The 12,303-nt window shown below is 49.0% G+C and overlaps 1 long non-coding RNA gene across 1 annotated transcript; it reads left to right on the top strand.

Annotated features, from left to right (window-relative positions):
- Positions 1-2,972: 2,972 nt before the first annotated feature.
- On the top strand, positions 2,973-5,721 carry LOC149123728 (uncharacterized). Its single transcript, XR_016215124.1, has 4 exons — positions 2,973-3,108; positions 3,857-3,928; positions 4,697-4,883; positions 5,580-5,721. It is a non-coding gene; the product is annotated as an uncharacterized LOC149123728 (long non-coding RNA).
- Positions 5,722-12,303: the final 6,582 nt, after the last annotated feature.

The raw sequence follows: 12,303 nt of genomic DNA, 5'->3' as shown, positions 1-12,303 counted from the left end.
TATTAATGTTGCAAAGCTCCTTATGAATATTTAAGAACGTCAAATGGAGCGCTGCAGAGGCCTGTAATACAGTTGAGTCCACTTAAGGCAGAGCTGTGTCCATGCAGATTGCAGCCAGATGCGGCGGGGCAGCCGGTCTGCAGGGGAGGCGCTGGTCCTGCACCAGTTTAACGATGCTGCTGCCTGATAGCTTCATGCAAGAGGATTTAGTTAAAGACTCGACCAACTCTGGGGTGGGCCTCCCCAGCCATTATTCCCCCATTCCCCCATTCCCCAGTGGTGCCTGACATTTGACTCCACGCCTGATGGGTTTGAGCACAGGACGGAGCCATGCGGTCCTTCTCCACCCATTCCTTCCAAGTCTGGGTTGCAAACGACCTCTCAGTCCTGGAGTCCCAGGACTTCTTGGCTGGCCAGGCCGCGATTCCTCAGCAAACCTTTGTGGGCTCTGAGCAAAGCGGATTCCTCCTGGGCGGGTCTCTGGAAGAAGTGTCGGACCCAGAAGTCACATCCGCCAAGGATCAGCCCTGGTGGGCCCTGTTGTTGGGAAAGGAGGAGTGGGCCCCTGGAAGGGGGCTGCGTCACCAGGTCAGAGGGGCGTAAGGGTGTTGCTCAAGGACTCAGGTCCTAGGGTCCTGCTTGCTGACTGGCTCCCCCTTTCTGTTAAGTGAGGATAATACTCTCTGTGAGCTGGGACACGGATGGAGTAACAGGTGCAGGTGCGCTCGGGAGGAACAGTAGTGCAGACGTGCGATGTTTGTGTTCCTCATCTGTTTTTCCCCTCTATTTTCTAGCTCTCCCATCTGCCTTCCTCCTGCTCCAGGCTACAGGAAAGAAGGTAGCGGCCCCATCCCTGCCAAGTGGCTCCCCCACCCCTACCCCTCCCAGCTTCCCAGCTGCCTCTTTTTAGGATCGGGCACCTCTGACGGCAGCAGACCCTGTAACTCCCGTGGCAACCTGCAGCGAGGTGGCCTACGGAAAAGCAGATCAAGCATCTGCCTGCGTGGAGGGATCTGAGGATGCCAGACAAGCCCCCTCACAGCACGCTGGGGTGGGAGAGGGAGGGAGACGCCGCACCACCTAGGGCTTCAGGCCCCAGACGTAGGGAAGGGAACACAGCACGAGGGGCACAGACACGGGTGAGTCCCATAGACAGGTGCAGGGTAAGGAAAGTCCGACCGCAGAACGCCCGTGCTCTGAGCTGCTGCCCGCAGGCCAGCTGGTCCCTGCGTTTCCCACCCCCACACACGTGGGGCTGACTCGCCAGTGTGTCCTTCTTCCAGAAGCCCACAGCAGAAAAACCTTCCTGGCTCTCATTCTTTCCCAAACGTTGGTCGTGAGAACAGCTGTTGGGCAGCCACCCATGTTCCCCGAGAGCCAGGTGTTGTTCTTCTCTGTTCTCTGCAGTTGACACAGCCCTGGCTCTTGATATCAGCCTCTCTCTGATTCAGATGTGCACACAACATTGTCATCCTCTTAGGAAGAATTTTCTGTCTGGCCTAGACGCTGTGGCACCCGCTGCCAGCCCACAGGGACACTTCCCATGTGGCCTAACCGCTACCTGCTGCTTTCACATGTCTACGTGGATGAAGCCCTGAGAACACGAGGCAGGTGGCCTGGGTTCAGGTCTTTTGATTATTTACTAGCTGTGTGACCTCGCATGACTTGCTCACCCTCTCTGAGCCCCGGGCTACCTCCTGGGAGACCAGAGGGGAGGCTGAGTGATGGTGCGGATGCAGCCAGAGAGCACCTGCTGGGGCTCAGTGCTTGGAACTGCGTGGTGTTGTGAGCACCTCCATCCCAGGTGGGATTCATCCTGACTCCAGAGCTTAAAAATCATATGCCTGGATGGGAAAGAAAAACAAATAAAAATCACATGTTGAGTTTCATCTGCCGGCAGTATTAAGTCCAAACCAGGAAGTGTAGACCAGATTCTCTCCAGAGTCACCAAAGGCGAGGTTCTCTGATTGTGTCTCTTATTTACAGTGATGGGAAGCTTGTAGGAAGGCAGACGGGGCACGTGGAGGCGCAGGAAGGAGGTGTCAAGGGCGGAGGGAACCCCGTTGCCAGGAGAGGTTGATCTTTGGGAGAACCATGTTTCTCTGGGCTTCTCAGAGATCCGAGTCTTCGCAGAGTGCTTCCTCCGAGTGGTTTTCATGGGCTGCTTGAGGAAGAGGTAAGCAAAGCTGATCTCCTCCCCCTCTCAGTAACATGTGATTTTTTTTTTTGACAGGCAGAGTTAGTGAGAGAGAGAGAGAGAGAGAGAGAGAGACAGAGAGAAAGGCCTTCCTTCCGTTGGCTCACCCCCCAAATGGCCGCTACGCCGGCACGCTGCACTGATCTGAAGCCAGGAGCCAGGTGCTTCCTCCTGGTCTCCCATGCGTATGCAGGGCCCAAGCACTTGGGCCATCCTCCACTGCACTCCTGGGCCACAGCAGAGAGCTGGACTGGAAGAGGAGCAACCAGGACAGAATCCGGCGCCCCGACCGGGACTAGAACCTGGAATGCCAGCGCCGCAAGGTGGAGGATTAGCCTAGTGAGCTGCGGCGCCGGCCAGTAAACATGATTTGTAAATACCACTCAGTATTATCCTGAGCACCTGTTGGATGTGGTGCTATGACTTCGCCATCCAATCCTCATTCTCAGTGACCGAGACTTCAGCTGCAATTGGAGACGCCCAGGCTCGAGGTCCCGCAGCTGGGAGGCGGTGGCCAGAGCCTGCATGTGGACGGCCCCAGTCGAGAACTGTGTCTCATTATAGCCTCGCCACAAAGGTTGCAGCCATTGGGATGCTTTTAGCCTGGCTCTGGTCCTCAGTCCACTCTGCAGTTGTAGAATTCACGTGCTCCCTGTCTTCCACACTTACCATTCAAAATTATTTAGTGCCTACACTTGCGTGCCAGGTGCTAATGGAGTCTGTTGTTGGAAAGGTGCTGTTGATCCGTCATCACCGGGCTGACAGGGTTAGGGCGGGGTTCGCACTGGGAAGCCCACATTCTCTCAACTGCTCCTTGTGCATCTATAGAGAGGCTGCTCAGGACTGGAGCACCAGACCGGAGCCAGGGACCAGAGGCTTTCTCTCTTCCTGTGAAACTAACCGACTTGGGGGTGTGATGGCAATTACAAGGGGATTATTGCATCACAGGATTATAGGGCTGGGGGCTTGGGGGGGGTCTTTGATATCAACATTTTAACTGACTTTGCAGACCAGGCCATGTTGAGGGAGAGAACATAACAGGTGCAGAGGCGAGGCACTTTCGTGTGATGTAGCATCTGGTGCCTCTGCCTCAAGCTTAGAAAACTCTCCTCTTCCTCCTTTTGCTCTCTAAGTGCCATTGTTTTTAAAAATGAAATCTTTTGTCTGTTCCCTCCCTCACTGGTCTCCTTGCCTTTGACGGGGAGGGGAGGGGTGGACACCTGCATCGCTGTGCTCTCTTGGTATTGTGTAATTGCTGCATGTGTAACAGTCTGGTTCCTACTCAGCTTCAGTATCTGGGGTGGTGGATGCTTTGAAGGGTGGGGTTATGCTCACTAGCACAGTGCCTGGAGCACCAGAGTGACCCAGGAAATACTGGCTGGTCAGAGGAGTGAATGGATAGAGAGATTGCATCTCCTCTTCTCGTTTTCTTACTGAGCCTAGCACAAGACTGAGTGAGCAATGCGGGGTGTTCACTGATACTGCTGATCCTTCGCAGATTAGTTCCATACCCCTAGTATGGAGGTATCACGGAGGTATGCCTTTGAGGGGCTGCTCTATTGCCTATTTGCTGGTGGGGTTTTCCAACTTGTGCCTTTTGCCAAGAGAAGTATATGTTGTATGGCACTATTAGAAGGCAAAGATGTGGCTTCCTTCCAGGCACGGTGGGTTTGGGGAAAACGAGCCTTGAAACAGGAGTCGTTCCAATCAGAGACATCACACATGCCCAGGGTAAGTCATGCCATCTTCTAGGTAAATCTCAAAGATCTCTCACTGGAGTATAGTGCGGTACACAGAGGTTTCCATTCATAGCTCCCAGAAGAGCTCTGAGAACCTTCTAGAGCTTCTCAGAGAACAGCGGGAGGACCAACAGCAGTGACCACAGGGGACACAGAGCATCCTTTTTGCTGACTCGGCATCTATGCTGGTCTTTCCTGTCTGGGAGAGCATAATTGTAGATCAGGCTCGATTCATAGAAATCAGAGATGTTTGGTTCAACATGCTGGCTCGAGAGTCTGGGATTTCTGTTTTTTTAGATGGCTTTACTGAAACCTGTCGTTAATAATGGCCTATAAAAGGCAGGCATCTGGTGGAGAAGTTAACACCCCATTCGGGACACCTGCATCCTGTATCGGAGGGCCTGGCTTTACGTTTAGCTTTGCTTCTGATTTCAGCTTCCTGCTAGTGCATCAGATGATGACTCAAGTACTTGGATCCCTGCCTTGAATTGAGTTCTGGGCTCCTGGGCCAGCCCTGGCTGCTGTGGGAATTTGGGGAGTGAACCACTAGATGCAAGATCTTTATATGTCTCTGTCTCTCTGTCTTTCAAGTACAATGAAAATAAATGTAAAAAAACCCAAACAAGCATATTTAAAAAAAATGGGCCATAAAGATGCCAGCCAACCCTGGATATATAGAATAAAAGATCAGCTGGATAGGAGGGTGGGTGAGAATTCATTCTGTGCAATCTGCTCAGTTGTCCGTAACTCTCTCCCGTAGAGAGAGCAGAAGAGACTCTAAGATGCCATGACAGGAAGGCCAACATCTTTGGTGAATGCCACTGGGCTGGGATCTTCCTGCTGAGAGTGCGGCAGCAGCTGGAACAGGGTCCCCGAGTTGCCTGGGAACTCTGGGGTTCTTGAGGAAGGGACCAAGGAGTGGCAACATGAGAACGTCCGGAGGCAAGGTAGGCGTTACGTCATCTTCTTAATTGCATCAGAATCTGTGCTGGCTGCCTTAAGAGGGATTTTCTAAAAGCATTATAGGTAGCACGTCGAATGCCTTTCGGCAGGGGGTGTCCACAGAGCCCAGCCTGAGGTGGTGGGGTGGCTTTAGTAAGCTGCTACTGCTCCTTGGAGGGGGTGGTACTCAGGACTGGACATCGGATGCTCCGTACAGTCACCATCACAGGGCTTGCCCGATGGTGGTTCCACTGCACTTAGCTTCCTCTTCATCTTGCTCATTTCTGCATGCAGCTTTCACACGGATGTGTCTGATTTGTCAGAATCTAAGCCACATACCTGAAACCCAACTGCGAGGGGATCTGAGAACGTGAGAAACATTAGCTGGGCACGTGGGTGCACAAGCTGTGTTTCTGTTAGCAAGACCAAAGTAGAGAGTGGCTGTAGGGTTAGCTGCTAAAAGGCTCTCACGTTGCATGGTCCCATAACAGGCAGCATGTTAGTGTGCTGGTCAGCATTGCCTGGACCCACAGGAATTCTTGGGATGATGAACTGATTAGGAATTCTTTTGTACTGAAATGGTCGGGCAATCTTCTAAGAAATATCTTGGTCTATAGAAACAAGACAAGCAAAGAGTAGATCTGGAGAATAGAAGCCTCCTTTGAGTCATTAAGTGTAGAGAATTGTTGCTCCACGTCTAGCTCCTGAGCTTGAGTCTTGGACTTGGAGCCCATTGGAAGAAGGAGATGCGAGAAACCTTTGAGGAAGGACTGTGAAATCACATCATATGTATATATCACCAATTCTACTTCTGGCTGTCTTCAAAGAGATCTGGAGCCATTTACCAAGGTAATGGTGGTCAGGAGGGAGAGGGATAGCTATGACTTCTTTCATTGGGTCTGAGATAATGTTGGGGGGATTCACTATCTTACTGTGGTCCACTGGTGAGTAGGGGAATCTTATGGTGTCAGATTACAAATGGAATTTTAACAGCATAGTTGGCCTAGTGGACCCCCTCCCATTTCATGGTATGCCTCTCAGTACCTAACCATATATTGGAATAGATTTATTCAGTACCAGGAAGAGTTATTACTCTGATTCCCTAAAGAGTTTCTATGTTAGCAAGTGCCCAATGGAAGACTTACAGTAACCAACCAAAATTAGCATCCTGTGTCTGCGGGAAATCATCGAATCACCTGACTTGAAGGGTGCAGGTGCAGTGATTTCTATCACCACCCCGAGTAAGTCACTCGTTTGTCCTTTGCAGAACACAGATGTGTCTCAGATAATGGCCATATATTATTATAAACGTGATGAAGCAGCTTCTAATGATAGTTATTCCAGATATGGTCTCTTTCGTGGAGCAAATAACCCAGGTCCTGACACTTACTCTACAGCTGTTTGTATGGTTAGTGTTGTTGTTGCTTTAATTCCATTCCTATAAGGGGCAGCAACATGCTTTCACCTGGCAAGGGCTTCAGTATACTTTATTGTTTCAGCTCTCCACCTCTATGACACAGTTTAGTTCAGATATATTACATCATGACTTCAGCCTACAAGAGATTGGGCTGATGCAGTGTGTTGACAATATCGTGCTGCTAGGACTGGGGTGCAGGACCCATGTGTCCAGTAGATACCTGAGTGAGATACAGGAATGTCAGAAGCTGGAGCTGCATTCCATGAAAATGCAGGCATCTAACAATCATTGGATCATTTCTTATTTCTATTTAGTGTCTTCTGTGATATCCAGACATGGAATATCTAGGAAGATAAAGTTGTATGTAGTTTCAATCAGTCTGCTGTTGCTACTTCATTTTCTCTTATAATTTTATACACTGGTATGCATTTATGTGGACACTGTGAGTTTTTGCTCCTACCCCAAATGCCATAATCTTCTTAGTTTGCCATCCCATCAGAGCTTAGGTTGTTACTGGTTTTTCTGTGTGCTAAGTACCGTTGCTATAAATGTCTTCATAGAAATTGCTTTTTAATTTTTCTTGGTTTGGGTTATTTCCCTAGGGTATATTACTTAAAGTAGAACTTCTATGTCAAAAGGTCTGAACAGTTATACAGCTTTGGTTACATAAGCCCCTCGTATTCCACAGACAGAGTGCAGCAATTTGCAAGGGTGCTGACAGCTTGTAGGCATCCTGTTTCCCTACAGTTCATCCACGTGGATTTTCTAGGTTTTACTTGTTTCAACCAATTTAATGTCATTATACCTTAAAATTGTGTTAGTATGCATTTTTTTTGACAGGCAGAGTGGACAGTGAGAGAGAGACAGGGAGAAAGGTCTTCCTTTACCGTTGGTTCACCCTCAAATGGCTGCTGCGGCCAGCGCTCTGTGGCCAGCGCACTGCGCTGATCCAAAGCCAGGAGCCAGGTACTTATCCTGGTCTCCCATGGGGAGCAGGGCCCAAGGACTTGGGCCATCCTCCACTGCACTCCTGAGCCACAGCAGAGAGCTGGACTGGAAGAGGGGCAACCGGGACAGAATCCAGCACCCCGACCGGGACTAGAACCCGGGGTGCCGGTGCCGCAGGTGGAGGATTAGCCTATTGAGCTACAGCACTGGCCAGTATGCATTTCTTAATTGTTACAAAGTCTGTGCATCACATAATATGACACTGTTTTCTGTCATGATATAGTTTGTTCATGTATTCTGGTTTTCATGACAAGTCTATAAGTCTCTCCATGGTAGAAATTACACATCATCGGTGTTTCTGTTCAACTGTCAATCATTTGAATGCTTATTATGTTCCAGTCCAGGTCCTGTGCTAGGTTGGAGATATATCAGAAATTAAGATGTAGTGCTCAGCTTCCAGGGACTTCTTCATAGTTGAGAGGCCAGCAAGATAGTGATTTTAATTAAATATGACTTAAAATGCACACAATGTGTTAACAGAGCCCAGAAGAGCATATGGGGAGTTTATTCAAGTTGTTCTAAGAAGAATCATAGAATACTTCTAGGAGGAAGCACTCTATGTTCAGGACCCACCTCCAGGGAGGTGGAATCAAACTTCAGAAGGCAAGTGTATGTGATCCAGGAGGAAAGGAGAGAAAGATGAACCGTGCACTTGCATGAGAGAAAGCGGTGTGTGTGGAAGGGTCAGGAAGTGTAAATGTCACATGACCCCAAAGAAGGAAATGAGCAGGGACATGCTGGAGGAAGACCATAGAGACAGGCAAAACTCATAGGATGCTTTTTGGATCTAAATAGTAGAAAACTCCAACTGAATCTTGCTGATTTAGATAGATAGTAGTGACATTTGTTTTCTCAACAAGCAGGAACTTCAGAGGTAGGGCTGCTTCAGGGTCGGTCATCCTTCTAGCTGGACATCATTAAGGGCCTGGGATCTCTCTACTTCTCAGACTTGTCATCCTAGCCCGCCTCCCTCATGATGGCCACATGGCAGTGCCACTCTCCAGGGCATCTTTATAGACAGAACAACATGGGGTTGAAGAAAAGGAATTGTCCCCTCCTTGTGTCTCTTTTTAAGACTAAAAACATCTTTCCTAAAAGCTCTGCAGCAGACTCTCCACTGCCTGGCATACACTGGGTCAGGTGCATCTCCAAACCAGGCTCCAGCAAGGGGAACGGCATTCCCACAGCTGCCTTAGGCATTAGAAGGTTCACTTATGGCTTGAGAGCAGGACCATCTTCCTCGGGAGTTGGAACTGATGGAAATCTTAGCTCAATTAATAAAGCAGAATGAGGAAAGGCATTTAAATAAATAACCAACTATATTTCCTATATCAGAGAATTGATGTCATTTGTATCCCATGTGAAGCTGGTTAATTCATGATTGTTACTTCTGAATTATTTCCTATGGAGACCTTATTGTTAGATGGTTTTGAACCATGGAGAGTTATAGTAGTGCTGAGAGAGTCATAGCAGTGCCCTCTTCCTCTTTCTCAGTAAAACAGTGGGTGAAGAGCAATGACTAGCACCATTACATAAATATGAAGACTGTGCCAAGTATGTGTGAGACATCACACTAGGTGCCACAGATACAGAGCAAAGTAAGACAGAGTGCTCAATTGCTGTCTTTAAGGAGCTCACAAAGAGAGTGGGGTGAGGAGCTAAGGGATGGGTAAGCAGATAATCTACTGAGAAATCCAAGTTATGAATATAAAATTAGAGTGGTCATTTATTGAGTATCTAGTTCTTGCTTTTCATTTTTATAGCTCCCCTTACTGATTTTCCTCATCTGCTATTGATAAAAGTGAGCCTCAAAGGGATTAAGTGCTCACTGAGGTTCCCACAGCTGGTGGAAGAGAGGGCTGGGGCTCAAACTGAGGCCTTCTGATTCAGAGCCCATGCTCCTCACTGCTCTGTCATGTGGTTTTCCTGTCATTGATTCCAGCATGAAGCTGCCATAAATTCCCAAAGGAAGGTTCTGTTCATATATTATCAGAGGTAGGGTCTGGAACATTCTGCAGAGGAAGTATAGTGTGAGCTCCATCTTGGAGGGCTGGAGAAGTACCCAGATGAGCAAAGTGGAGAAGGCCTTCCAGGCAGGGCCAAGAGCCTGTGAAAGGGCTTGCAGACAAGGAAGAATGAGAGATGGAGAACATTAGAAGTTGGCACTGAAGTGATAGGGTAGGCCTGAGGGAGAGAGGTATTCATCCTATGCTTACAAATTTGAGTTTGTGGGAATGAATACTCAGTTTAGTGACTAAGACATTGGCTAAGATACCCACATCCTGTTTTGGAGCACCTGGATCTGACTCCTGACTCCAGCTTCCTGCCAGTATAGACCCTGGAAGGCAATGGTGATCGCTCAAGTTGTTGGGTTCTTTTCACCCATGTAAGAGGCTTGGATTGAGTTCTTGATTTCCTACCTTAGCCTTGGCACAGACTCTTCCATTGCAGGCATTTGAGGGTGGGGTGGAGGTAGGGAGGGAATGGGTAGACATACTCTCTCTCTCTCTCTCTCTCTCTCTCAGATTAAAAAAAAAACAGACAGAACTGGGTTTGTCTTAGGGTCGATGGATGTCTTCTGAAGTTTGAAAGCAAATTGGGTTCCAGAAAGACCATGTTGGTAGGGTTTTAGATTAATCTGGGGGAGTCAAGATCCTGGAGAGACCACTTAGGAGCTGGTATACAACCCAGTAAGACCTAAATAGGAAGGAAAATGGGGCAACTGAAGACAAATCTTAGAGACAGAATCAAGAGGGTTGGGGGTGGATATTCAGCAGAGGTAATGACTTTGCTTCAAATACCTATTTCCTATGTTGGGATGCCAGGGTTCTAGTCCCACCTGTGCTCCCAATTCCAGCTCCCAGCTAATATGCACACTGGGAGGCAGAAAGTGAGGGCTCAACTAATCCAGTTTCCAGCACCCAACGTGAGACCCCTGGATGGAGTTCTGCTGAATATCCACCCCTAACCCTCTTGATTCTGTCTCTAAGATTTGTCTTCAGTTGTCCCATTTTCCTTCCTATTTAGGTCTTACTGGGTTGTATACCAGCTCCTAAGTGGTCTCTCCAGGATCTTGACTCCCCCAGATTAATCTAAAACCTTACCAACGTGGTCTTTCTGGAACCCAATTTGCTTTCAAACTTCAGAAGACATCCATCAACCCTAAGACAAACCCAGTCCTGACTTTGGCCTGGGGTGGCTCAAGATGTTGCAGGCGTTTGGGGAATGGGCCAGTTGGTGGGAGCCATCTGCTGTCTCCCTGTCTATCGTTCTCTCTGGTATCTCTTCCCATGCTCTTTGTATTTTTGACTTTTCAGTAAACAAATAAAACTTTAAAAAGAATCAAGAGGGCCAGCGCCGCGGCTCAATTGGCTAATCCTCCACCTGCGGTGCCAGCACTCCAGGTTCTAGTCCTGGTCAGGATGCCAGATTCTGTCCCGGTTGCCCCTCTTCCAGGCCAGCTCTCTGCTGTGGCCCGGGAGTGCAGTGGAGGATGGCCCAAGTGCTTGGGCCCTGCACCTACATGGGAGACCAGGAGAAGCACCTGGTTCCTGGCTTTGGATCAGCGCGGTGCGCTGGCCACAGAGCGCCAGCTGCAGTGGCCATTTGAGGGTGAACCAATGGTATATAAAGACCTTTCTCTCTCTCTCTCTCACTGTCCACTCTGCCTGTCCAAAAAAAAAAAAAAAAAAAACACTGGCCCCACCAGTAAAAAAAAAAAAAGATACAGACAGCTATATTGGGGAAGAAACTGGGGTAATTCCTAGAGTTAAAGTTTGAGATGTAGGAACCAAGGTCTCAACACCTGTAGGGAGTTGTCTGTTTCACACTTGCCCATTTCTGCTGGACTTTTTCTACATGCCAGTGAAGATGACCACCAGTAAGTCCAAATGCACACCCCCAGTCCTTGTGGTGGGAAGACAACTCCCCTTACCCTTATCCTACTTGAGCCATAGGCTGACCCCAGGCCGATTCCCGTATTCAGGGAAAGGGGGTAGTGTGACGAGGCCCGGGTCTTCAGCTTAGTCCTGGGGCCGGAGGAAGGATATGGTGCACAATACCCTAGGTGGCTCAGAGTAACACAGATCGCAGCTCAGTGTAGATGCTGTTGACTCAGAGAGAGGGGGGAACAGCACGAAATGGCTCTCAATCCCATTCTGATATGGCTGTGTGGGAGTCACAGCATCAAACTCCCCAGCACTCTCCACGTGCCCTCGTCCTTTATTGAAATCAACATGCTGGTGAGATAGGGCGCCTGACAGGCAGCAGATGGCTCTCACACAGAAAGGCCAATCAATACCGACAAACAACAGCCGTCAGAAAAGAGTGGCACACACACACAACATGCACACACGTCACAGACCTGGAGACAAAGGCTCTCGCCTGGCCTAGGCTGGAGCAGGAAGAAAGTCTATGAGGCAACACCATGAGTAAGGCTGGACACTCGAACCCTCTCTGGCTAACATTCCCTCTGCTGTGCACCAGGCACATCTGGGCCTCCACACTGAGTCCTTCAGATGTCCTTAGGCTCACCTTGGCCTCTGCTTACGTCCTGCCCCCTTTCTGGGATACCCCACCCCTCTCCTCCAAGGCTCCCTTCCTCCCTGTCTTCCTAAAGACTGTACCGTTGCCAATGCTCCCTAGTGGGGGGCTTGTGACTAATCACCTCAACTAGATTAACTGGATACAGGCCCCTTAGGGGCAGGTGAATAACGTGTACATTCCTACATATCCAGGAACACCTAGCTCAGGACCTTGAACTAAGTTCTCAACGAAGTTTCGTTAATTCCTTTCCAGTCTTGGAGTGCAGGAGTCACACTTCTTAAGAGAAAGAAAAAGTGTTTGCACAAAGGACTAATGATGTATATTTCTATTGAAATAAGCCTTGACAAATCAGTACTATGGGATGAGAAACCCACTGGGAAGCAAGCAAAGAAAACTGACGAAATTCGCAAAGCAGCCTATGGGCATGAAAAGCTCAACTTACCTATTTTCCAGAG

The sequence above is a fragment of the Oryctolagus cuniculus genome, chromosome 10 (genome assembly GCF_051225735.1).
Source record: "Oryctolagus cuniculus isolate XC-2025 breed Fujian yellow rabbit chromosome 10, ASM5122573v1, whole genome shotgun sequence".
Lineage (NCBI taxonomy): Eukaryota > Metazoa > Chordata > Mammalia > Lagomorpha > Leporidae > Oryctolagus > Oryctolagus cuniculus.
The sequence above is the reverse complement of the archived record's forward strand: the minus strand, read 5'-3'. Positions and strand labels throughout refer to the sequence as shown.